The sequence below is a fragment of the Pinus tabuliformis genome, chromosome 7 (genome assembly GCF_031772625.1).
Source record: "Pinus tabuliformis cultivar Carrire ecotype Pingquan chromosome 7, CPIR1, whole genome shotgun sequence".
Taxonomy (NCBI): Eukaryota; Viridiplantae; Streptophyta; class Pinopsida; order Pinales; family Pinaceae; genus Pinus; species Pinus tabuliformis.
The window spans coordinates 1,982,448,233-1,982,476,096 of NC_142293.1; the positions used below are offsets into that span (position 1 = coordinate 1,982,448,233).

Consider the following 27,864-nt stretch of genomic DNA (forward strand, 5'->3'; position numbering starts at 1 on the left):
GTAATAAATTTGGTTCTGTAGATTCCACAAAACTAGAAGGATATCGGAAGGCCTTGAGGTGGTAAGCATTTTTGACTGAGTCCCGCTTGATGCCACACACTGAGTGACATGCGTCCGGTGGAAGAGAGAGAAAACCACTCACATCAAATGGGTAAACATCAAGCTACTTACGCGCTCGATATGAACGACTACCATAGGATCTGGGGGGCCCAGATCAAAGGCAGAGGCACATCCCGATAAATGACCAGATTTGACAGGTTGTAAAGCAAGATTACATGGGATTCGAAGTCCGACATGGATGATGAGTTGGCAGATGATTAGTATTTCGCGGGTATTCTTGGAGCAAATGGAAATAATGACCATTCAAACAATTTCAAGAGAACTAACACTAAGTTCGTTATGAAACAAGTGGCCACCTCTCTGTGAAGTGTTACACATTGATGATGATGCAAAACAAGGGAGTTTGAATGGACAGAGGAAGGAAAACCATAACATTGGGAAGCAGAAACAAACCGACAGAAAGAAGACTGGCTTTAAAGCCACGAACTGACAGAAACAAAGGATGTAGTAAGTTAGTCAAGGCAAAGAATAGAGAGAAGAAGTCGAGCTGACTTGAAGGCAACATCAAGCTAGACAGAGTCAGAGAGAGTCTGTGTACTCTAGAGAGGGCTTAAGAGTTTCAAGAAAACTCCTCTGTACTTACCTGTCATGTATGAGTATCAGATGGGGCTCATATTTACCAATAGAGGTCGAGTTTTAATAAGGAGAGTCTGTGTACTCCAGAGACTTGGGGGATCCAAGTCCAGTCCTACTAACTTATATCTATTGGGTGAGACTCAAATTGAGCTCACTATTGTAAAAAATCTGCTTTGAAAACATAATAGAGAGGCCACCACTGAAGGCTAGACCAAGAGATGTAGCCTAGGAGCATTGGGTGAACTCCTGATTAAACTTGTTGTGTTTACATGTTTTACTGTTATGTTTTCACTAACTGCTTCAGTGTCTATGTATTTCGCAATCTTATCAACTCGTTGCATAAAGTAACACAAGCACCTCCATGCACATGAGTATGTAATACCTTAAATTCTTTATCCTGGATAAATTCCAAATCAAGTGGTATCAGAGCTCAAGTTTACTAAGGTTAGACAAGCTTGTGCTAGATCTTGTTGTTGAATGCTAGCTAGATCAAAGCTTAAACTAGGAGAAGGAGAGTTGGTTGAAACTAACCCTGAAGTTGGAAGAGTCTATCCTAAGAGGAAAATGTGAGAAGAAACTCCCTTGGAATCAGACCCTCAATTCATGGAGAGTTTCATGACCATGAGAGCCATGGTAGAGGAAATGTATAGTGAATTTAAGAAAGGTAGAGAGGAACATTCATCAAAATCAAAACAAGATAAAGGAGCAGAAGAATCTTTCCTCCATGACCACTCTAAAGGCAAAGGGAAAGAAGAAAAGCTTCCCACACCTCCAAGTAGCCTTGAAAATAAAAAGAAGACATCTTTGATTAAATTAGATGTTACGTTTGGTTTACCAATATATGATGGAGAGTTAAATGCACAGAAGCTGGATAATTAGATTATACAGATTGATGTTTATTGAAGAGTGCAGAGCATTGATTCATACAGTAGTAAGATTCAGCTGGCTAGCCTATGCCTTGGAGGCACTTCCCTGGTATGGTGGGAAGGAAAGACACAAGATGACATGAAGAAGCATGGTAAGATTCTTTCTATGTGGAGTGAATTTGTTTCTGCAATTAAAAAATAGTTCTATCCACTAGCTTATATGCAGCAAGCCATGATGAGTTGGCAAACTCTTCGACAATTAAAAGGGAAAAGTATACAAAGTTACACTCAAGAATTTAGGAAAAGAGCTTTGATTCTAGGAATTTATTTAGACTCACCTGAAACTCTATTGAAGCATATAGGTGGTCTACACAGCTACTTAAGACACATAATTCTCATGTTTAATCCCACTAGCATAGATGAGGTATCTGTTCAAGCTACACATCTAGAGGCTAGAGGCAAGAATGTGAACCCAAAAGTTGGGGGATCATAAAAACCCACTATAGGTAAGAACAAGAAAAAGAGGAAACAAAAATGGAAAGAGAGGAAGGCCAATACTGTACAAAAGACCAAATATTCATGCACTCACTATAAAAAGGATGGACATGATGATGAACACTGTTGGATTTTTCATCCGGAGCTGAAACCCAAGAAGTACGAGGGAAAGAAGAAGATGATTGTTGCAGCTATGCAAAAGGATTTGGGGTTAGACTTAGGAGATGAAACAACAATTGCAGCCGTAGGCATAAAAGGTAAAAAATGTAAATCATCTACTAGTAATTCTACACAATCTACTGATAATGAAGAAAATGAGAGAAAAAGACATGAGATTTTTCATATTAGAGTTGTTTCCAAGCATCAAAAGATTGTTACTTTTTTGATAGTGGCTCACAAGTAAATTTAATTTCTGAAGCAATTGTAAAGAATTTGGGATTACTAACCACACCTCACAAAAAGCCATATCCATTAGGATGGTTATGTGATAAACCACAACTACAAGTGACTAGGCAATGTAAACTTAGGTTTTCTTTTGGGTCAGCATTTGTAGATGAGGTTGAGTTAGATATAGTTCCTTTCGATATATGTGGAATTGTTTTAGGAATTCCTTACTTGTATGATAGAAAAGCTATTTTCTATAGAGTTGAAAACAAGTATCAACTCATTAAAGATGGAATCGAATATATTGTAAGAACTCACAAACTCAAGAATAATTATACTCTCATAAACTCAGGGAAGATGAAAAGAATTGTAAATTCATGCAAAAAAAAATTACTGATTGTTGTAAAAGAAAAGAAACCTGATAAAACCAATGTATTTGAGGGTTGTAATGCTAAACAACAAGCTGATTTAGAAGAAGTTGTTTCAAAATATGATATACTATTTCAAGAACCTAAAAGTGTGCCACCCAAAAAGGAAATAGTACATGATATTAATTTGCAGCAAGATGCTCCATTTCCTAACATCAGAATGTATAGGCTATCCACTTTAGAGAATGTAGAAATCAAGAAGCAGGTACAGGGGCTGCTCGAGAAGGGTTTCATCAAACCTAGCACATCACCATGTGGGTCTCCAATTGTCTTGGTGAGAAAGAAAGATGGCTCATGGAGAATGTGCATTAATTATCGAGCACTAAATAAGATAATGATCAAAAATCGTTATCCCCTTCCTCGCATAGATGATCTCTTGAATCAATTAGAGGAAGCTATTTATTTTTCCAAGTTGGACTTGCATAGTGGCTATCATCAAGTTAGAGTTGCAGAGCAAGATGTATGGAAGATTACTTTGAAAACAAAGTAGGGATTGTATGAGTGGTTGGTTATGCGTTTTGGCTTAACTAATGCTCCTACTACTTTCATGAGAGTGATGAATGATGTACTCAAACCTTTTCTTGATGATTTTGTCATTGTATATTTGGACGACATTCTTATATTCAGTAAAACATGGGAAGAACATTTAAATCATGTTAAGCAGACTCTAGATGTTTTGAAAAAAGAAAATATTTATGTTAAACTCTCAAAATGTGAGTTTGGTAAAACATCTTTGAATTATTTGGGTCATATTGTAGGGGTGGTGAATTGAAGATAGATCGCTCTAAGGTTGCAGTCATTGTAAACTGGCCTAAACCCAAATCTGCTACCGAAGTTAGAAGCTTTTTAGGAGCAACACAATATTGGAGAAAGTTCATTTCCAACTTTTCCTTAATTGCAGCTCCCTTACATGCTTTAACAAGATTGAACAAGGTGTTTCAGTGGGGAGGCAAACAGTAGAAATCCTTCGACACCTTAAAAGAAAAGATTAGTATAGCACCAGTACTAGCACTGCCATGGGAGTAGTGTTGATGTAGCACGAGAAACCCATATGTTATCATTCTGAGACATTTAATTCTGTAGTGGAACTAATTATCCCACATATGATAAAGAATTGTATGCATTAATACAGAGTGTAAAAGGGTGGAAAAATTATTTAATGGGCAAAGAGAAAGTTATACACACTGATCATCATCCACTTCAATATTTACACTCACAAACTAAGTTGCAGCAATCAAGACACTATAGGTGGATGGGTTTTCTACAACAGTTTCATCTTGACATCAGATATAAAAAGGGCATACACAGTAAAGTTGCAGATATGTTGTCCAGACTAATCATAAATGCATCCACTATGCTTAAGCATAATTCAGTATTGCATGAAAGCTACATTGAATAGTATGCTCAAGATATAGATTTTAAAGATGTATATGCAACTTTAAGTCATGGAAAACAAGTAGAAGAATTGGATTATCATGTTAAGGACCAACTCTTGCATCATTTGGGAAAGTTATGCATTCCTCAAACAGAAAGAGTAAAGATAATTCTAGAAGCACACACTTCTCTAATATCAAGTCACTTTGGTGTAAGTAAAACATTTTCACAGCTGCAAAGATGTTGTTATTCGCCAAAAATGAATGAAACAGTTTCTAGATATGTAAGAGGGTGTACCATGTGTGCTAAAAGCAAGCCTAGCAACAAAAAACCAGGCTTGTACACTCCACTACCAGTCAGTTCTCATCCTTGGGAAAGTGTTTCCATGGACTTTGTTGGGGGACTACCTAAATCTAGGATAGGTCATGACTATTTATATGTTGTTGTGGATAGGTTCAGCAAGATGTGTATTTTAATACCCTGTAACAAACATATTACAGGTAAAAAAACTGCAAAGTTGTTCTTTCAGCATGTATGGGTTCATTTTGGATTACCCACTTCCATTATATCTGATCGAGATACCCAATCTTTTGGGAAATTTTGGTCAAGTCTCTGGGAATTGATGGACACTGGGCTGAAGAAGAGCACAACCTTTCATCCGCAAATAGATGGCCAAATAGAAGTAGTCAACAGGACAGTGATCCAGTTGCTCAGAGGCTATTGCAGTAAGCATCCCAAGCTTTGGGATGAACATTTATGTTATGTGCAGCATGCTTACAACAGAGTTAAACACTCTTCTACACAAAGATCTCCTTTTGAGACCTGTTTTGGTTTCACACCAAGGTCTCCCTTGGATTTTGTCTTTGGTAAAGACATGGCGGTTGATTGACATAGTGATGTGGACAAGGCAACCAAGTTCATCGAACAAATCCAAGAGATTCACCAGGTAGTATAGGAATAGCTGGAAAAGAGCCAAGCCAAGGCAAGGCATGACAAGCATCAGATTGAGCATATTTTCCAAGTTGGTGATCAAGTCTGGCTGTATATCAGCAAAGACAAAATGCAAGGTGAAGGTAATAAGCTGAAGCCAATAAGGTATGGACCTTCCAAGATACTTGAGAAAATTGGTGAGAATGTTTTTCACCTTGATTTACTAGCATACATGCACATCTACTCAGTTGTTAATGCAGACAACTTGAGATTATTTGAACCTTCATTAATCGAAGATCCCGAAGAGCAGAGTCTATTTCCTTCTATTGATGACCTGTTGCCTGAATATCATAATGAATTGTAAGAAGATACAGTTTTGAACAGGAAGGTGAGAACTACACACAGAGGGGATGTTGAGTACCTTAGGATTGGACTCAAAGGTTCAAAGCCAAGTAGTGCGAAATGGATAGAAATTGCGCAAGCTAGGAATCTATACCCTCACTTGATTGATGCTTAAAAGCTAACTTTTGGTGGTCCAAAAGATTTTTCGGTGGGACGGCCGTGATCCGAATTAGATCCTAAACACTCTCTATGTTTTCAAAAACTCGTTCAAATTATGCCAAACAGATTCAAGTCTTAAAAAGATCAAGATATCAGAAGGAATTCGTGTGGCAGTTGCAATTGTGATCAACACAGAGTAATGAGGAACCTCGGTCGAGCACGCAGACCGTTGGCCCATGGTAATGCACCCTAGCACGAATTGGCAAAACCAGAGGCTAATTCAAGAAATGGGGGTGGTTTCTGATATGCGATTAGCGCTAAAGTGCTAATCGCGTATCGCAGGGCATCCCCTTAGTGAAGAAAAGCCCCAAAGCACCCGGACCCAAAAAGGCTATGAAACACAGAAAAGTAATAAATCTAGTTCTGTGGATTCCACAAAATTGGCAAGATATCATAAGGCCTCAAGGCGATAAGCAGTTTTAACATAGTCCCGCCCCATGCCACACACTGAGTGACATGCATCCGACGGAAGAGAGAGAAAACCGCTCACATTGAATGGGTAAACGTCAAGCTACTTACCCAACCAATATGAACGACGACTGTAGTACCTGGGGGGCCCAGATCAACAACGGATGCACGTCCTGATAAATGACTGAATTTGACAAGTTGTAAAGCAAGATTACATGGGATTTGAAGTCCGACGTGGACGATGAGTTGGCAAAAGATTCATATTTCACGGGAAATCTTGGATCAAATGGAAATAATGACCGTTCAAACAATTTCAAGAGACCTGACACTCAATTCATTATGAAATAGGTGGTCACCTTCCTGCGAAGCATTACACAATGATGATGACGTAGAATAGGGTAGTTCGAATGGACAAAGGAAGGAAAACTAGAATTCCAAGAAGTAGAAATGAATCGAGAGAAAGCAGATTGGCTTTAAAGCCACGAACTAACAGAAACAAAGGAGGCAGTGAGTTAGTCAAGGCGGAAAGCCAAGAAGTAGAGAACAAAGAGAAGAAGCTGAGTTGACCTAAAGGTAGCATCGCGCCAGACAGAGTCAGAGAGAGTCTGTATACTGTAGAGAGGGCTTGAGAGGTTCAAGTAAACGCCTCTGTACTTACCTGTCATGTATGAGTATCAGATTTGGTTCATACTACTGTGACCAATAGAGGTTGAGTTTCAATAAGGAGAGTCTGTGTATTCCAAAGACTTGTGGGATCCAAGTCCAGTCCGACTGATTTATATTTGTCGAGTGAGACTCAAATTGAGCTCACTGTTTTAAAAACTCTACTTTGAAAACATAATAGAGAGGCCACCACTGAAGGCTAGACCAGGAAACGTAGCCCAAGAGCATTGGGTTAACTCCTTATTAAACTTGTTGTGTTTACATGCTTTACTATTATGTTTTCACTAACTACTTCAGTGTCTATGTATTTTGCAATCTTATCGATCCATTGCATAAAGTAACATAGGCACCTCCATGCACATATGTCTGTAATACCTTTAATTCTTTGTCCTGGATAAATTCCAGATCAATCATATTCAGAAAATATGACTTATGACTATGTTAACATGGCCCATCAGCAGGGCCGAACAGAGTTTGACTCAAGGGTAAGCTTTCAAGATATTTTCATACTCATAATAACAAAAGAAAAAGTTAAAACACCTAGAAATAAATCCTTTTGGTTGATATTTATTATGTAGCGTATTGTTGAGTGCAGGAATTGTGCTTGATCAAACTTGTCAGGTGTTATGAAACCAGCTCAAGAAAAGATAGAAAAGAAAGATCAACGCCTTAGAATTCAGCCTCTTCGAGGGGGCAAACTCCTTTACATTACATAAATGAACAATTCTTGGATGATACAAATGACAAAACCTCCTTTCTATATATAGGAGTTTAAGGAGTCACAATATAATCTAGCCGACCTAACAATAATAATATAAAGCCACAAAAATAATAATAGAGGGATTCTATGGGGCACAGAAATAACAATATGTGGGTAATAGGGGCACAACAATATAAATAAGGGGTATAACTACAATAGTAATGGGGTAATCACTAGTATTATAGGGACCCAACATGCCCCTCTCCTTCAAAAAAGTGTTGTCCTCAACGCTTGAGCAGTTCTATATACTTCTGCATAAAATTCTCATCCTCCCATGTGGAATCTTCAGCGGATAAGTTCTTCCACTTGATAAGATACTCTGAAATTGATCAATTTCGTAGCTGTCGAGTTCTTGTTTCTGTGACTGCTTCCGGTTCCAATATAATTTTTCCTTCCTCGTCAAGTTCTGGCAATATTGTTTGAACTGGGAGCTTGTCGCCTATTACCTTCTTTAAACATGAAACATGGAAAACTGGGTGCAATCGAGAAGCTGCAGGAAGCTCCAATTTGTATGCCATAGTACCAATCTTTTCCAACACCTTGTACGGACCATAATACTTTGGTGATAATTTATTATCCTTCTTAGCTTGCTTTAGGGACATTTTCTTATATGGTTGTAGCCGTAGGAATACCCAATCACCTACATCAAAACTTCTTTCACTGCGATGTTGATCTGCCTGTTGTTTCATTCTATTTTGTGCCAACACGAGGTTATCCTTTAAGAGTTGGAGGACTTGTTGTTGATGTTCGATGTGATGTTCCACTGCCTGAACCTTAGAATTTTCTCTTAAATATGATGTGATTGATGGTGGTTGGTACCCATAAAGTGCCATAAATGGGGTCATTTTTGTTGCTGTATGGAAGGAAGTGTTATAACACCATTCAGCCAGAGGCAACCATTTGACCCATTGTGTCTGTTTATCAGATACAAAGCAACGAAGATATCCTTCCAAACATTTGTTAACTATCTCAGTTTTCCCATCAGATTGAGGATGATAAGATGAGCTATGAGCTAACTGAGTACCAAGACAAGAAAATAATTCTGTCCAAAAATTTCCAGTGAAAATGGGATCTCTGTCACTTACAATAATCTTTGGGTTTCCATGTAGCTTTTGAACTGTTTCCATAAATGCAGTAGAAACTGTACTGGCTTTAAATGGATGTGATAATGCACAAAAGTGTGCATACTTGGTAAGTCTGTCAACTACCACCATGATGACACTCTTTCCCTCAGACTTGGGTAAACCTGTGATAAAATCCATTGAAACCTCCTCCCAACGTTGGCTTGGAATGGATAAAGGTTGTAATAGACCCGGTGTCTTAATTGTTTCAACTTTATTTTGTTGGCAAACCAAACATTCCGCCACAAACTTTTGAATATCTGATTTAAGGCCATCCCAAAAAAATTCCTTCTTAACCCTATGGTAAGTTTTTAAAAATCCTGAGTGCCCTCCTAAGGGAGAAGTGTGCAATTCCATAAGAATCTTTTGTTTTAGCTGGGAATTCTTACAGAGGTATAAGCGATCTTTGTACCATAACGAATCATTTTGCCAGCTAAATGTATCAGAAGTACTTGAATCTTGTTGTAGCTTTCGAATAAGTGCCCACACTTCTTCGTCATTCTTCCATTCCTCCTTTGCTTCATTTATCCAATCTGGTTGGATAATAGAAATGGCACACAACAATGCTTCCATATCCTCATCCTTTCTTGAGAGTGCATCTGCCACCACATTTTGCTTCCCTTTTTTGTAGATGATTTCAAAGTCATAACCCAACATCTTTGTGACCCACTTTTGTTGCTCTTCAGAGGATAATCTTTGTTCTAAAAAGTATTTAAGGCTATCATGATCCGTTTTTACCTTGAAGTGTCTTCCCATTAGGTAGGGTCGCCATTTCTTAAGTGCATGGAGTATTGCCAACATTTCCTTCTCATAAATAGCTTTGCTTAAAAACTTTCCCTTGATTGGACGACTTTCAAAAGCAATGGGTCTTTCATCTTGCATTAGAACAGCACCAATTCCATTTCCTGAAGCATCACATTCCACAATAAAGGTTTTTGTGAAGTCCGGTGTAGCTAAGACTGGTGCTTGGCACATTGCCTCTTTAAGATGTTTAAAGGCCTTTGTTGCTTCCAGAGTCCATGAAAATGAATCTTTCTTCAATAATGTTGTTAGAGGTGCTGCTATTCTCCCATAATTCTTAACAAACTTGCGATAATACCCTGTCAACCCAAGAAATCCTCGCAGATGCTTTATGGATGTGGGGATTTTCCATTCCTTAATGGCTTTAATTTTGCTAGGGTCTACCTTAACTCCTTCATGAGATACAATATGACCCAAATATTCCACCTCCTGGACTCCAAAGAAACATTTGGATCTTTTTGCATATAATTGTTTCTCCTCCAATAGTTGTAGCACCTTGTCAACATGTTCAACATGATCCTTCCAAGACTTGCTGTAGATTAGTATATCATCAAAAAATACTAACACAAATTTTCTAAGGAATGGTTTGAAAATTGAATTCATCAAACCTTGAAATGTTGAAGGTGCATTGGTAAGGCCAAAAGGCATGACCAAAAATTCATAATGACCCTCATGAGTTCTAAATGCCATTTTCGGAATGTCTTCAATCTTCATTCTGATTTGATGATATCCCGAACGAAGATCCAACTTGGTGAAGTAAATTGATCCATGCAATTCATCCAGTAATTCATCAATGACAGGAATGGGGAACTTATCTTTAATAGTGAGCTTGTTGAGCTCCCTATAATCTGGACACATGCGCCATGATCCATCCTTCTTGTGCACCAATACTATTGGAGCTGAGAAAGAACTTTGACTCGGTTGAATTATACCAGCCTCTAGCATTTCTGCAACCATACGTTCAATTTCACTTTTTTGGACATATGGATATCTGTACGGCCTGATGTTTGGAGGAACACTTCCTGGAATCAGATGAATAGCATGATCATGATCACGCATAGGTGGGAGACCTTTGGGAGTCTCAAATACCTTGGAATGATTGTCCAGGACTTTTTGGAGATCTGGAGAAATAGATGATTCCAATGTGGAAACATCTAGCGAACATAATTGTGCAATTACACCTCTTTGCTCCTTTTTTAGAAGCTTTGTCATGCCATTAGAGCTGATTATCTTTCCTGGTTTCCCTGCAATACCCCTTAATTCAACTTCCTTTCCTTCCATAGAAAATTTCATGAAAAGTTCTTGAAAATTAAAAGCTATTGTACCCAAGGATTGTAGCCATTGGACTCCTAGTACAACATCAGCACCTCCCATTGGAATGGAAAGCATTGGGCTAGTCAATACATATTCTCCCATGGATAGCTTGATATTATGGCACTTTTCAGAACAATTTATTGTTCCTCCATTTGCAATCATCACTTGACACTCTGGTGCTGGATATAGGAAGCAATTCAATTCTTTTGCTACCCTACAATGAATAAAATTGTGGGTGCTTCCTGAATCAATCAACACTATTACCTTTTTCTTCTTGATTTGTCCTTCTATCTTGATGGTTTGAGGAGTGGTAATTCCCGCCAATGCACTACAAGATATGGTCGGGTTTATTTGTTCTTCATCTAGGCTTTGTTCCTGGAATATATCCTCTTCTTTTGACCTTTCTTGCTCCTTTTCTTCTTCCTCTTCACAATCTATGTAGAATAATTTCTTCTCAGCACACTTATGACCTTTTGTGTATTTGCTATCACAATTGTAACAAAGCCCTTTTTCTCTTTTTTCTTCCAATTCTTGTGGTGTCAACCTTGTAGGTTGTGGAAGACTATGGGCAACAACACTTCCGTCTTTATAGTTTTGAATGGTATGCTTCCTAGTTGCCATAATTTTGCTTTCCATTTTTCTTACTAACCTGAATGCCTTTTCTAATGAATCAGGTTCCCAAAGGCGCACATCATGTTGGATATTATCCTTTAAAGACCCTATGAACACATCAATCCTATGCTCCTCTGGAATATCTTTTACCTTTATGTTCAATTTTTGGAACTCCTCAATGTGCTCCACTATTGAACCCTTTTGTTTGAGACTTATCAATTGGCTAAAAAAAGTGTTGCTTTTTGTATCCTCATAATGTTAGGGTCCCACCCTAACCCCCTTATTTATGTCATGGGATCACGTCATAGTCAAGAGTCAATAAAGCCCATATTAATAATTGTAAGTGGTTAACCCGCAATTAATGACGGGACCACAGTTAGTTGCAAATGGGCGGCAGTATTAGTTAGATGGTAAATGGGCGGTAGTATTAGATAGATGGTATTAATAAAATCCACGATATTGGCTCGTGGTATTGCATGTATGAGTCATATATAAAGGATAGAGACTCCCTGCGAGGAGTATTGTGTCTTGTTTTGTAATCGAGCTCTGCTCTATTGGAGGTTGCCCCCTCGAAGAGGCCTGTGAACATTTCTCTCTGGATAATAAAATCATTGCTATTCTGTGCTCTGGGTATCTTTTCTTCGCATATTTTGTGTTCTCGGTATCTTTTCTTCGCAAATTCTCTGTTTGGGTATCGCTTTGTAGGTTAAGAGCATAACAAGTGGTATCAGAGCACTTTCCAGGGCTCGGTGGGATCTCAAAATTTTAGCAAAAAAAATTTTAGGCTAGAGACGTGTTCCGGCATCTTTAAACCACAGGATCTGTCGTTAAGCGCATAAACCTGTGGATTTGGGGAGGCATGCATGCAGGAAATACAAGAGGTGGTAACGTCTGTTGGACTCCCTTGTAACCCCTGTGGGTACCCCTTCGAGTAGTAGCGCATTAGACAGAACCGCGCACGGACTGTCTTCCACGTACCCTCTGGGTATATAGGAAGCCCCCTAGCTCCCTTGAAACCTCGCCATAGATAAAACTTCGGCCGTCTTGTGGCTACAGTACACCGAGAACAGCACTCGGAGAGATTACTTGCCCGTACGATAGGGTAGTCGGGTTGTACGGCTAAGGGTACGGTCGATCCTCCTTAGTTAGAGCCCTGAAACATTGGGCCAAGTACTACTGTCAGACCCTTATGTATATTGCGATCTGTAGCACCTGACACTCCCCAAGACCATAGTTCCCTTTCTCTCGAGGGATCACACATCATCTCTAGATCAGCGGCAGCAGTTGTTCCACCATTCAGATCTCGCAGATCCACCAGATCGGACATTCCAGGGCGCTTATTGGTGACCTAGCCCATCAGAATCAGGACGACGAGCGGAGCAAGGTGGTACCATTCAATTCTTAGTAAAAAAAATTTCGGCAGTCCCAAATTTTCGTCAGACGGGTGTATGGTAGAAACTCGCGCTCAAGCAATGGCCAATGAAAGGGTAGAAAAACTAGAAGAAGAGGTGCACTCCCTCCACTCTGTGGTGGAAAGGATCAAAAATCATCTTAAAGGATTAGATTGCCTACTACAGGACAAGGGCAAGGAGCCAGCCCACGAGGAGGCGTATAAGGGTCATGAATACCATGAGGGGGAGTCTAGCCACTCTCCTCATGTCTGGCACACCCATCCACCACCCAATCAGAGACCTCCCAAGTTGGATATGCATAAATTTGACGGTTCTCACACGTCCGCATGGCTAGCACAAATGGAGCAGTATTTTCAATTGAATCATATCATAGATGAGGGGACTAAGCTTATGGTGGGCACCATGTACTTGGACAGTGAACGATGGAAATGGAAGGAATGGTATCAGCATTGCAATGGACAATTTAAGAATTGGGGCCAATTTACCAAAGCTCTTCGAAATCGCTTTGAACAGGAAGACTCTTTTTTGGGGCGTCTCACTAAGCTCTGACAGACGGGTACAGTGGATGAATATATTACCGCTTTTGAAGCCTTAGCCTTCCGCACTAAGGGTCTCACAGATGAATTCTACATGGAATGCTTTATCAGCGGTCTTAAAGAAGCCATCAAAGCTCAGGTTCTACTCCACCACCCCCCCACATGGAACGAGGCTTGCCAGGTAGCCCATAAGGTGGAACGGGCATTAGCAGCTCAATCCAGCCGTCCCAACTTTCCCTCTAAAGGTCGTCCCTCACAGGCTCCCAATATGACCCAAACACTTAAGATTCAAAAGGTGTCACCTGCAGAAATGGCCGAAAGAAGGAAGCAAGGACTATGTTACTACTGTGATGAAAAATATTCCCCGGGTCATAAATGCAAAGAGCACAAGTTTTTTCAAATAGATGCCACTGACTACAGCTCCACCGAGGAAGATCCACCACTTGAGGAACCAGAGGCGACCGAAGAAGATAACCAACAGGAGATGGTATCTGATGAACCAATGATTTCGTTACATGCATTGGCAGGAATTTCTTCACCTCAAACTCTCAAAATCAGGGGTTTTCTTAAACATCGGCCAGTAATAGTTTTGATTGATAGTGGAAGTACCCATAATTTCATCCACCAAAAGATCGCTGAAGCAGCACATTGTTATGTCCGAGCAGTTTCTAACTTCCAAGTCCAGATTGCAGATGGAGGCACAATGAAATGTGAAGGTCGCTGTGAAAATGTCAAAATTCAAATGGGGGATTATCAATTGAAAACCCACATGTTTGCAATACACATGGGGGGTTGCGACATTGTCCTAGGTGCGGAATGGCTCCGCACTCTTGGGCCAATCACAATGGATTTCCAGGAGTTATATATGAGTTTTAAGCAGAACGACTACACACATACCCTCCGTGGGCTACAAGCGGGAGCCCCTTCTATCATAAGCTCGCATCGTATGGAAAAATTGTTAAAAAAGGGCCATCATGGAGTAGTAGCTCAATTTAATGCCATCCAGGTAGTAGATACCATGTCTTCGCCAATTCATCCTGAGATGCAACATATTTTGAATAAACATCGGACGGTCTTTGACAAACCTCATGAACTTCCACCCTCGCGAGGGGAACATGATCATAGCATCACATTGGTCCCAAGGGCCCAACCCCCAAATGTGTGGCCATACAGACATCCGTTCACCCAAAAGAATGAAATAGAAAAAATCATCAAGGAATTGTTGGAAGCAGGTGTCATTCGTCCTAGTATTAGTCCTTACTCATCTCCAGTCGTCATGGTCCTCATGAAAGATGGGGAGTGGCGGATGTGTCCAGACTTCAGGGCCCTCAATAAGTTAACAGTCAAAGATAAATTTCCCATCCCAGTGGTTGACAATTTGCTGGACGAACTCAATGGGGCTCAATTCTTCACTAAATTGGATCTTCGCTCAGGCTACCACCAAATTCGCATGAAGGAAGTTGACATTCCCAAGACAGCTTTCAGAACTCATGAAGGCCATTATGAGTTCTTGGTCATGCCATTTGGTCTCTGTAATTCCCCCTCTACTTTTCAGAGCCTTATGAATCACCTCCTCAGACCATATCACAGAAAATTTGTCCTGGTCTTCTTCGATGACATCCTCATCTATAGTGGCACTTGGGCGGCACATCTTAAGCATGTAGATATCCTCTTGCAACTGCTCAGCAAGCATAAACTATTTGTTAAAATGTCTAAGTGTGCATTTGGCATGGAAGAAGTTGAGTATTTAGGCCACATTGTGGGCCGTGAAGGTGTCAAGGTTGATCCCAAAAAGATCCAGGCAATGCAAGAATGGCCTCAACCTAAGACCTTGAAAAGCTTGAGAGGATTTTTGGGTCTCACAGGCTATTATCATAAATTTGTCCGCAACTATGGCTGCATAGCGAAGCCCCTGACGCAACTTCTCAAGAAAAATTCCTTCTTCTGGAACGAAGAAGCACAACAGGCATTTACCGCTCTCAAAACCGCCATGTGTTCCACTCCGGTCTTAGCACTACCGGACTTCACCAAAAAATTTGTCATTGAATCTGATGCTTCGGGAACAGGTATTGGAGCAGTCTTAATGCAGGAAGGGCGACCATTGGCCTTCACCAGCCAACAACTAAGTGGGAAGAACTTGGGCCAATCTACCTATGAGAAGGAAATGATGGCCATCTTACATGCAGTTGAGACCTGGCGACCTTACTTGTTGGGGCGACGTTTCCAAATCCGCACAGATCATCACAGTCTTAAATATTTTTTGGAGAAACGCCTATCTTCCCCCCAACAAAATAAATGGTTAGCCAAAATGCTGGGTTATGATTATGAGATCATTTACAAGAAAGGGAAAGACAACAGGGTAGCAGATGCATTGTCACGCCAATTTGAGGAGGAAAGTACTCTGCTCGCAATATCTCTCCCCATTCCAGACTGGATTGAAGAGGCTCGCGGGGAATGGTTTTCACATCCTCAGCTCTCCCAACTCATTTCTCAATTACAGGCAGATCCTAATTCCAGCAAGGGCTACTCGTGGCAGAATGATATTCTTTGCTACAAGGACAGAGTCGTCATATCACCAACATCCACCCTCAAAAGTCGCATTTTGGCAGAATTGCACTCCTCTCCCATTGCAGGACATTCGGGCTTTCAGAAGACATATGCTCACACCAGAAGATCATTTTTTTGGACCGGCATGAAACAGGACATCCTTACTTTTGTAGCAGAATGTGACGTCTGTCAACGCCACAAGGGGGAAACCGTCAACACACCAGGCACATTACAACCATTGCCCATTCCAGCGTCAATTTGGATGGAGGTCTCCATGGATTTCATTACAGGTCTTCCAAAGTCTGGGAACAAATCAGTCATCATGGTGGTTGTGGACCGACTATCGAAGTATGCTCATTTCTGCGCTCTACCCCAACCATTCACACCTACTTTGGTTGCTCAAACTTTCATGGATCAAATCTTCAAATTGTATGGCATGCCCACTTCGATTGTGTCCGACCGCGACCCAATCTTCACCAGTAATTTTTGGCAGGAGCTCTTCAGAATACAAGGCACTCAACTCAAACTCAGTACTTCATATCATCCGCAAACAGATGGTCAAACCGAAGCCGTCAACAAATGCCTAGAAACCTACCTGAGGTGTTTCACTTCAGAAAAACAACACCTTTGGGCACAGTGGTTACCTCTAGCGGAATGGTGGTATAACACCAACTATCATGCCACCACCAAAATGACTCCCTATGAAGTAGTCTATGGACAACTTCCGCCATCCCCTGCTTCTTATCTCACGGGGTGCTCCAAAGTACAAGCAGTGGATCAACTCTTACAACACCGTGCAACCATGCTGGCCCACTTGCGCGAGAATCTTCATCAAGCTCAGAACCGTATGAAGCAACAGGCTGACCAACATCGCTCAGAGCGCCAATTTCAAGAAGGGGATCAGGTCTTTTTGAAGCTACAACCATATAAGCAAACATCACTCAAAGACAAGGGCTGTCAAAAGATCTCTCCAAAATTCTACGGACCATATCAAGTACTTCAGCGCATTGGAGAAGTAGCTTACAAGCTGGCTTTGCCACCTACAGCAAAAATCCACCCAGTTTTCCATGTATCGTGCCTCAAGAAAGTGATTGGGAACAATTGCCGAGTTCAAACCAGTCTACCTGAATTGGATGAAGAAGGATCAATCTGGCTTCAACCTGAACAGTTTCTAGACACACGAGACAAGCACCTGCGTGGCCGCGTGATTAAGGAGGTCCTAGTCAAATGGAAAGACACCTCGCCGGAAGATGCAGCTTGGGAACCAGCCGCTATTCTTCAGCAGTTTCCGCAGCTTCAGCCTTGAGGACAAGGCTAGTCTTAAGGGGGAGGGCATGTTAGGGTCCCACCCTAACCCCCTTATTTATGTCATGGGATCACGTCATAGTCAAGAGTCAATAAAGCCCATATTAATAATTGTAAGTGGTTAACCCGCAATTAATGACGGGACCACAGTTAGTTGCAAATGGGCGGAAGTATTAGTTAGATGGTAAATGGGTGGTAGTATTAGATAGATGGTATTAATAAAATCCACGATATTGGCTCGTGGTATTGCATGTATGAGTCATATATAAAGGATAGAGACTCCCTGCGAGGAGTATTGTGTCTTGTTTTGTAATCGAGCTCTGCTCTATTGGAGGTTGCCCCCTCGAAGAGGCCTGTGAACATTTCTCTCTGGATAATAAAATCATTGCTATTATGTGCTCTGGGTATCTTTTCTTCACATATTTTGTGTTCTCGGTATCTTTTCTTCGCAAATTCTCTGTTTGGGTATCGCTTTGCAGGTTAAGAGCATAACACATAATGTGCTATCAATTCTTCCGTAAAAATTGCCCAAGTGATAAACTGTTTACGAGAACAAAGCCATTGATACCATACAAACTGATTTGGTTCCAAATATAAAGTTGCCATACGTACCTTTTGTGTGTTTTGCACATTATTGAGATCGAAGAATTGCTCCATCTGTAATATCCATGTGGCGGGATCCTTGCCATCAAACTTCCTCATATCGATTTTTGGAACATGGTGAGTCTTCGATCCAACATTAGAGTCTATGGAATCATGATTAACATTTCTTTTGTTCTCATCATGAGTTTCCTTTAGTACTCTTTCACCCTTAGTGACTATTTCTTGTAGCAACTTATCCATCTTATCATCCATGCCATCAATTTTAGCGTCCATGCCATTCACCTTAGCTTCCATGCCATCCATCTTAGCTTCTACACCTTTCTTTAAACCATCCATCTTAGTTTCTACATCTTTCCTTAAACCATCCATTTTAGATTCTGTTGTTTTTTGTGCAAGTGACACTCGTTGCACTTGTTCTTGTAATTTTGATATATCATATAGCATTTCTTCTTCTTCTTCATGAGTCATGCTAGAGCTTTAAGGCTCCTTACTAGGTGTTTGCATTTTCTTTCCTCGGGGAATCAGTTACCAATAATAATTCTCTAATATGCCCTTTGAATTCCTTCAAAATAAATTTTCAAACCAAGCTTAAGCAAAAATTAAAGAAAATCTACACACCTTTTTTTCACTTTGTAGGAGCTCGATATTGCCTCCGATGTATCTTTGTACTTTCTGATTATCTAGTTCTGAATTTGTGACCTCTAGTATCCCTTTGTGTCCTCTTTCCAATGCCACAAGTCTGACCCAAATTGGATTCTCCAAGGAAGAGTTATGCGAAATCTCCCACAGTGACTTGATTATAGACTAGTTCAGTATAGTGAACTTGTACGACGTGCCACGTGTCACTGTTTCAACCTTTGACTCTGAAAAATATATAAAAGAAAACTATAGTCCATCCTCTTTCTGTACCTTCTTACGCAATTTCAATCCGATGCTCAGAAAGAAAGTTATGACGATTTTCCCCAGGTCACCTGTTTTGAGTGTAATTCAGGAGTCTGCAAAAAGACCAAATTCCTCAGATCATATCTCCGAAAATATCATGCAAAAAACTCTGAAATTCGGAGCCAAGGTTCAGCGCGATTTCTTCTCAAATGGGTTTTTTTTTAGACTTCTGAAACGTCACAGGAAAAAAGTTATAGCGAAAATTCCATGATGATCTGTTTGGAGCAGCGAAACCCTAGAATCCAAAGCTCTGATACCAAATGTTATGAAACCAGCTCAAGAAAAGATAGAAAAGAAAGATCAACGCCTTAGAGTTCAGCCTCTTTGAGGGGGCAACCTCCTTTACATTACATAAATGAACAATTCTTGGATGATACAAATGACAAAACCTCCTTTCTATATATAGGAGTCTAAGGAGTCACAATATAATCCAGCCGACCTAACAATAATAATATAAAGCCACAAAAATAATAATAGAGGGATTCTATGGGGCACAGAAATAACAATATGTGGGTAATAGGGGCACGACAATATAAATAAGGGGTATAACTACAATAGTAATGGGGTAATCACTAGTATTATAGGGACCCAACATCAGGCCAGATAGTAACTCCAAAAAATTAATTCATATTATTCCTTCAGGTAGGTATTTATTATATACATGAGGGAGATTGTTCACTTCATCCCCCGATGACTGTTCATATTTCTTATTATTTATTTACATCAATTGTATTTATTCACCCAATCCTGATGATTAGGTGTCAAAATTCGCCCCCTTAATCTGAAGGGATGTTGCTGAGTCCAAACATCATTCTGAATCATTCAAGCTTTTCCCTTCTAAGCACTTTGGTGAAGATGTCTGCAATTTGCTCATTAGTGGAACAATGACGAAGATGGATTGTCTTGGCCTCAACATGATGTCGAATCAAATGATATTTAGTATTGATGTGCTTCATTCGATCATGGAACTTTGGGTTCTTGGCCAACTTTATTGTAGAGGTATTGTCAATCATGAGTGCAGTTGATTGTACTTGTTTTACCTATAAATCTTCAAGAATTTTCCTGAGCCACACAATTTCTTTTGTTGCCTCAGTTGTTGCCACGTATTCTGCTTCTGTTGTGGAATCTGTTGGGACTGATTGTTTGTGTGATCTCCATGAGATAGCTCCTGATCCAAGACTCATAGCATATCCTGAAGTAGATACCCCAGTTTCTTTGTCTCCATCGAAGTCTAAATCAGAGTATCCAATCAAACTGAAGTCGTCCACCTGTGTATACTTGATTCCAAAGTCTTGAGCTCCCTTCAAGTACCCTAGAACTCCTTTTGCAGTATACCAATGTCCCTCATAAGGATTTTTCATAAACCTGGAGAGGATTGCAACAACAAATGAAATGTTTGGTCTAGTAGTAGTTAGGTAGTTGAGACTTCCTACAAGTTGTCTATACTTTGTTGCATCCTCAAATTATTTTCCTTCAATAAATGTGAGCTTTAAGTTTTGTTCCATCGGAGTAGTAAGAGGATTACATTATTTCATGCCAAACCTATTCAACATATCTCCGATGTACTTCTTTTAAGAGAGAAATATGGACTTTGGATGCTGTGTTACTTCAATACCAAGATAGTATTGAACATAGCCCAAATCAGTCATTTCGAAAATTTTCCCCAATTCCTTATTGATGGATGCAATGTAGCTTTGATTGTTCCCTGTCATCAAAAGATCATCTACATATACCATAAGATATACAACTGTTTTGCGAACTTTATTGACAAATAAAGTTGCATCATCAAGATCATAATGTTTGAAATTGAGTTTCAGATAATGCTCAATTGGTTTTTCATACCAGGCTCATGGTGCTTGTTTGAGGCCATACAAGGGTTTCACAAGTTTGCATAATTTATGTTCATATCCTTTCACAACAAATCCTTTAGGTTGGGACACAAAAACATTCTCTTTTAGATCTTCATTCAAGAAAGCAGTTTTTACATCCAATTGATGGACTTTCCAACCATCCTGAGTTGCGAGGGAAAAGAGTGTCTGGATGGTAGCCCATTTTTTTGTGGGGGAAAAAATATCCTCATAATCGACCCCTTCTTTCTATGCAAAACCTTTTTCCACAAGCCTAGCTTTGTGCTTCTTAAGTGAGCCATCAGCTTTATACTTGTTCTTGTAGACCCACTTGCATCCAATTGGTTTGGATTCTAATGGAGGAACAACCAGCTTCCAAGTGCCATTCTTTATGAGGGAATCATACTCCTTTTGCATCGCTTCTTTCCACTCATCATTAGAAGTAGCTTCTTTAAAGGAATTTGGTTCAAAATCTGTAGACAAGTTCAATTCACAATCATAACAAACATCTGTATCAACAGGTGAATTAGAGTCATCTACATCACCTTCATTTTGCCAGTTTGAATTTCTAGTTCCTGTCTTTCCAACCTCATTAGGATGAATACTTTCAAGTGTCTTTGTCAGCCACTTTGGGGGACCTTTCTTAGATGTTCCAGGCTGCTCCGTTGATTGAGTTGGGACTGAATCAAGATTGTGTCTCCAAATTCTATCAATCACATCACTTAAAGCATCATCCATTGTTGGAGTTTCATGCGGGGGAGGGTGTTCTTCATAAGAATATTCCACATGTTGATCTAGTATAGGAATCCCACCTTCAAGATGTGGAATCTGATTATCAAATTCTTGAAATGATTTTGCATTTGCAAATCTATCCAAGCGATCAAGTTGTCACTCAACAACATTGGTAGTTTTGGATGATTCAAGAAAAATTACATCTCTAGATACAACAAACTTTTTATTGACTTCGTCATAGAGATGGTATGCTTTGGAGGTGTTTGAATACCCCAAGAAGATACACTTATGAATTCTTGCACCAAGTTTGTTTCTATGTACCTTTGGTATCAAAGCATAACAGGTGGAACCAAAGACCTTGAGATGCTTTACTGAAGGAACATGCCCATACCACATTTCATATGGAGTCTTGTTTCTAATAGCATTAGATGGACATCTATTCTTTATATATGCAACACATAGAAAAACATCAACCCAAAACATTATCTTTACATTTTTGAAGAAGAGCATGGATTTTACGATATTTAAGATTGTCCTATTCATTCTTTCAGCTACACCATTCTGTTCGGGATTATAAGGCACAGTTGTTTGATGTTTGATCCCATGTTGGCGAAGATAGTTTTCAAATTCATTTTATGTGTATTCTTTTCCATTATCAGTGCTAATAGACCCAATATGACATTTTGCATCATTTTCAGTCCATTTATGAAAGTTCTTGAATGTTTGAAAAGCATCAGATTTGTTCTTCAATAAATAAACCCAACACATTCTAGTGTAGTCATCAATAAATGTCATCATATATTTATTTCAATTTGCAGAAGGAACAAGAATTGGACCACATAAATCTGAATGAATTAGTTCAAGTTTTCTATGTGCTCTTGAATGCGAATCATGAAAAGACTGTTTGCTATGCTTTCTTAGAATGCAAGCATCACATTGCATAAATTTCCTAGAAATTGTAGGAAAACCAGCAACACCATTTTTCTTCAACAAACAGAGGCTGTCATAGTTCAAATGTCAAAATCTAGCATGCCATAATAAACTTGATGGAAGTGTACCTTCTTCATAATGAGAATTATATGAGAAATTTTGTGCACGAGCAGAGGTACCTTGCAGCTTAAGAAGCCTTGCTTCTTCTATTCCCCTCGTGACAAGTGAGTGGACAGATGCTTTTCTCACCTCAAGCTTTCCATTGAACATATGAATGGAGTGATCTTGCTGGTGGATGTGGACCAAGGACAACAAGTTTCTCTTGAGTTATGGGAGATATAGAACATGATGCAGAAGAAATTCTGGAAGACCAGGCAATTTAAGCCTGATTGTGCCAAGCCTTGATGGCTTGCTTTTTGATTGGTCTGCAAGTATACCGCTCCATCAACATTGTCAGTAAATTATTCAAAAAAATATTTTCTATGAGTCATGTGGCAAGTTGCTCCTGAATCAAGCAACCAATCATTTTTCCAAGAAGCAAGTGAAGCATTAAATAAATGTTCATTTACTCCAATATTACATTGTGCCACAACATAGTGAGCGAATTCATGTGCTTTACCTTCGGCTGTGTCATTAGTTTTACCTTTTTGTTGGTTTCTTTGCTGCTCAATTTTGTCCCATGGTAACTTTCATGTAGAGGCATCATGTGATCCATTTTTTTTGTAGTGTATGCAGTGCAAATCTGCCTTTTCACCTTGAGAGTGTCTGCCCCCCCTGCCTCTGAAATATATTCCTCTTCCTCTTCGACCACCTCTTCCTCTAGAAGAATCTTGAGAAGGATTATTTTCTTTATGATCAAGGCACACAGCCTCTTCAAAAGATTCAAGGGCTGTCTTTTTTCCAAAAGCTTTCTCTCTTTCAGCAAATTTTTTCACAAGAGATTCAAGGTAATATCTTTGAGATTTCCATTTGCTTGCAATGATTCAAGATAATTGGAGTAAGTAGGATAACGTTCCTTGAGAAAGAGATAAGAGGAATATCCAATTCAACCTTAGTCGATTTGATATCATGCATTATAGATTTTACTTCGGATGCAAGAGCAAGAGCATCAATATTTTGTAATTCAAGAGTGAAGAGTTTATTCATGAGTTGAACAACTTCAAGTGCAGAATGTGAGTCATAGAGTTCTTTCAGCTTTTGAAAGGCTTTGAAAGTAGTTGATAATGGTGAAATATGGCAACTCACATCTTCATTTACATATGTTGTGATAAATGCATAAGCTTTGTTGTTCTTATTTTCCCCAATGGCGAGCTCTTTGTATGAGTTAGGCTATTTCTTTGTATCCTTCTTCAATGCACGCTCCTTTCCACAACTCAATGAAACTGAGGGTGTGTTTTATCATCTGGTACCACTCGGGATAGTTCTCCTTGCCAGTGAGAACTATTCCCAACATGGATATGATTGAATGCATTTTATAACAAAAAAAAAACTTCTGCTACAAAGTTTTACTCCTAATTTGATATGATTGGACAACAAATTCAAATGTCAAAACACAAATTTCATGGTAAATACGCAAATTTTTATAGCGTAAATACCAACATCGTCCCCGGTATATTTAGCTTTGAGCTTCTACGTTCAGCTTCCCTCTCAGCTATTCTCACATAAAATTAGCAAGCAAGCATATCTTTTATCGCAATATTCCAGTCAATACTCTTTTGAAACGTATCGAGAATCAACTCCAATGACAGGGTAAAACCCAATGCAAAGAGTACTCAAAAACACGCATTTACATCAATTGTATTTATTCACCCAATCCTGATGATTAGGTGTCAGCAAAACTCCTCAACACTTAATTGTCAACCTAAGGGTTTCATAAACTTAGAGACAAAGCACAGGAAATGCGAGAAATGGTATGAACTTTTCCCTTTTCTAATCCTACTTCTTAAAGGAAATGTTTTCCGGAATCAGATAGAAAACAATTGAAAAGGCAATTAACACCAAGGCAACTCTAGTGTTGTAATGTAAAAGACAATTTGCAAGTAAATCAAGTAAAGAAATCCCACATGACGGAAACAATCTTAAATTATGGAATGAAATGTTATGTTTGTCTTCAGATAGATAGTAAACAGTCTGACAAGTGGGCCCTTGCAGAATCCTATCTTCCATCTGATCTTCCTCTCACACAAACGACCTATCCTTGCGCTGCTGCAATCTACTTGCACTAGTGCATGTACAATATTCTTGTGTAAGAGTATATTTGACCTTCCTTATTGAAGACTTATGTTTGAGTGAAGGTGCTCTAAGCTTCAGGGCTTAGAGCACTCTCTTTCTGTTTCAAGAGACTTGCTCTTGCACTGAAACAGAGTTTGCTTTACTCAGTTCCCAAATTACTTTCGAAAACTCAAAGATTTGATGGAAAAGAATTGAAACTGTAAATGAAATTTTGAAGTAAACTATCATTGAAAAAGGAAATCCTTCAACTCATTAAACATTGCAGAGGAAATAAACTTCATGAAATAAAAGCACTTTAAAAGAATCAAACAATAGCCTAAGTACTTTGCATGTTTTATTCAATGTTGGTACTTTACCCACAATAATGATTATCTTTGCAAGAATAATGTGGTAATTCGATATAACTGCTTCCAGATCTTTTAGAGATGAAATTTTAATACCAAAAACAATTACTCAATTAATGATTCATTCGCTTGTGAAATAACTGAAAGTAAAAAGCAGGTAAGTGATTAAATGTTTGTTGCAACGAATGACTAAACCAAGGTGCAGGTAACAGCTTGCACTGGTGCAGGAAGGAGTTCCTTGCACAATCCATTTGAAAATGAATTAAAACAGAGAACAAGAGTAAAGGAAATGCGAGAAAGATATTTCATAAGAAAAATAAACACAAATACTCTTCAAACCACGGATCCATTTCACACATAGGCTACAGAAGATATTTTAATTTAGAACTTAAATATTAGCAATTAAACTATTACATCACACAGCTGCAAAAGAAATAACCACACCGTCTTTCTAAATAACGAAAGTGAAAGGGGTAAAAGCACTGGGTTGGCTACGCCCTAGCCAACCAGCTCGTTCCCCTTCTAAGGAATGAAATAGATCAACACTTCAAAGATACATCAAAGACAAATTTAAACATTGTGCATGTAAATCATAATTTTTCATTGTATTACTCGATTTGGAAAATTACATTACAGAATAGTCCAGCCCCAGAGCAAAGCGATAACCAGATTACATAAACCAAAATGATAGTCGATGGTACACTAGCTTCCTATCTATGATCTACATCATATATATCCTTTCATCTCTAGGCCATTTACACTAATTACAGATAATTCTTGTTTAGGCCTCTTGGCTGAGGAAACATAGAAAACTGAAATTTAGAACTTTGGACAATGGTTATAATACACACGAACTTCGCTTGGTCGTAGCCTATCTTTGGAGAAAAATCCCTCAATGTGTGCCACCTATTATCTTGATTCAGTTCATCAGCAGTTAGACTTGGAGTCGAAGATCGAGATCCACCCTCATGGGAGATAGCTTCTCAGAAATCTCGGACAGTAGCGGTGCAGGAATCTTCCTGCACTAGTCAACTCATTCATCATTAACACTAAGTTCCATGATTACTCTAGGAAATCAATATGAGTTACAAGAAATATGTAAATAGGCACGCAATATATATAAAAAGATTAATAAAGTGATGTAATAAATGTTAATATAAAATATAAGCATGTGCAGGAAAAGGGTAACCATCTTGTACTAGTGCAGGAAAGAAGGGTCTCTTATTAATATAAAAACAGAGGGTGATATTGAATGAAATGGGGTATAAAATAGAGCAATTTAGGATATCAACAAGTATCTCAATCAATTCTATATTATGTTGACTTAATTGGGTAACATATGAATATGGTTTTATTGATGATTACCATGTAATTTTCTTTTGACCAATGTTTGACAAATATGAGAAATAATTGTTGTGCATGTTTTTTATCGTTGTGCTCAAATATAGATCAGTGTGAAGCAACATTATTTTTTTCCAAGACCACCTTGAAGTAGAATTTTTCTGCTTTTAAGTATTTTTGGTATTTTAGTTATGAATGAATTATGCTTTTTTTCCTTCTTATTTTGAAATGATCTTTAAAGGACTGATGTATATTGTTAGAGTAGTTAGAGTAGTTGTATCTTTTATTTTATGTTGTTTGAGGTTGCTTTTTTGACATTGTGTATTGGTTGAGTCCTTTGGCTTATACTCTTTCTGTTTTAATGTAGTTGCCAACCTTTTCAAGATGATTCGAAAATATAGGCCAGAAGATAAAGCTGCAAAGAAGGAAAGGCTTTTGAAAAACGCTTAGGTTGAGGCAGAAGGGAAGATTGTTGAACTGAAGAAACCTATTGTTATGAAATATGTAATTAATCATGTAACCTACCTAATTGAGCAGGTATTGCAATTGTAATTTTTCATGTTTCTCCAATATGAATTTTAACAGAGCTCTTTCTTTTTGGGGTATTTTTATGTATTCCTCCAAAAAATTATTTCTTCTTCTCAGTCATGATAAGGAATATTTTTGTGCGTGCATAGTAAAGCTAAATTGGTATTCATTTCACATCATATTGATCCAATTCAGTTGGTAGTATGGCATCCTACACTTTGTAGAAAAATAAACATCCCATATGCAATTATCAAGGGCAAACATCTCCTTGAGGGGTATGCATATTTATAACCTTTATTAACTGTTTTTGAGCATGACAAAGTTCACATAAGCTTAAATTGTAAGTAATATGTGATTAATTTTCATGGGAAACTAATATGCCTTCTGCACTATGCAATTTTTTATTGTAAGTAATATGTGATTCCTTTTCATGGAAAACTGATATGTAGAACTTCTGCACTAAGATTTTTTTTTTTTTCAGATTGTGCACAAAAGAAACAACAACCTTGTGCTTGACTTATGTGAAGAATGAGGACAAGAAGGAATTTAGCAATATTGTTGAGGAAATAAAGGTGTGCATAAGTTATTATAAGTCACTATGTTTTACTCATCAAACAATGCCACATAAAATCAAAATTATAAATTAACTCTTCTTGCAGGCTAACTACAATGACAAGTTTGATGAGTATCGGTCACAATGGGGTGGTGGCATTATGGGAACCAAATCTCAGGCAAAAACAAAGGCCAAGGAAAAACTTTTGGCCAAGGAAGTAGTAAAGAGGCTCGCTTAAGAATAAATCCTCGGAATATTTGTTCAATGTTGAAATTTTTATTGGATTGCCTTATGTAGTTTGTTGCAATTTGATTTATAGGTATATTAACATAATAAAGTTTGTACTAAGGAATTCTCTAAAGTCAATTTTAGCTTAAGGCTTAGAAAACTTGTCCATTTTTCAACTGGATAAATTGTTGAGTAAACAATATATCATACACATTCATTGGCCTTATGCATTCTCTACAACTTTTTGTATGTTGTGATGATGATATCTTCATTTTGTCTTTTGTTATGTTATTGTTGTTGATATATATTGCTATATACTTTTAAGTGTGTACAGTGTTTAAATATGCATGTAGCTATCTATTTTGGTTTTG

The 27,864-nt window shown here is 38.7% G+C and overlaps 1 pseudogene; it reads left to right on the plus strand.

The window, feature by feature from the left end:
* LOC149256420 (large ribosomal subunit protein eL8A-like) overlaps positions 1–27,503 on the plus strand; it is a 179,034-nt pseudogene extending 151,531 nt beyond the window's left edge.
* Positions 27,504–27,864: the final 361 nt, after the last annotated feature.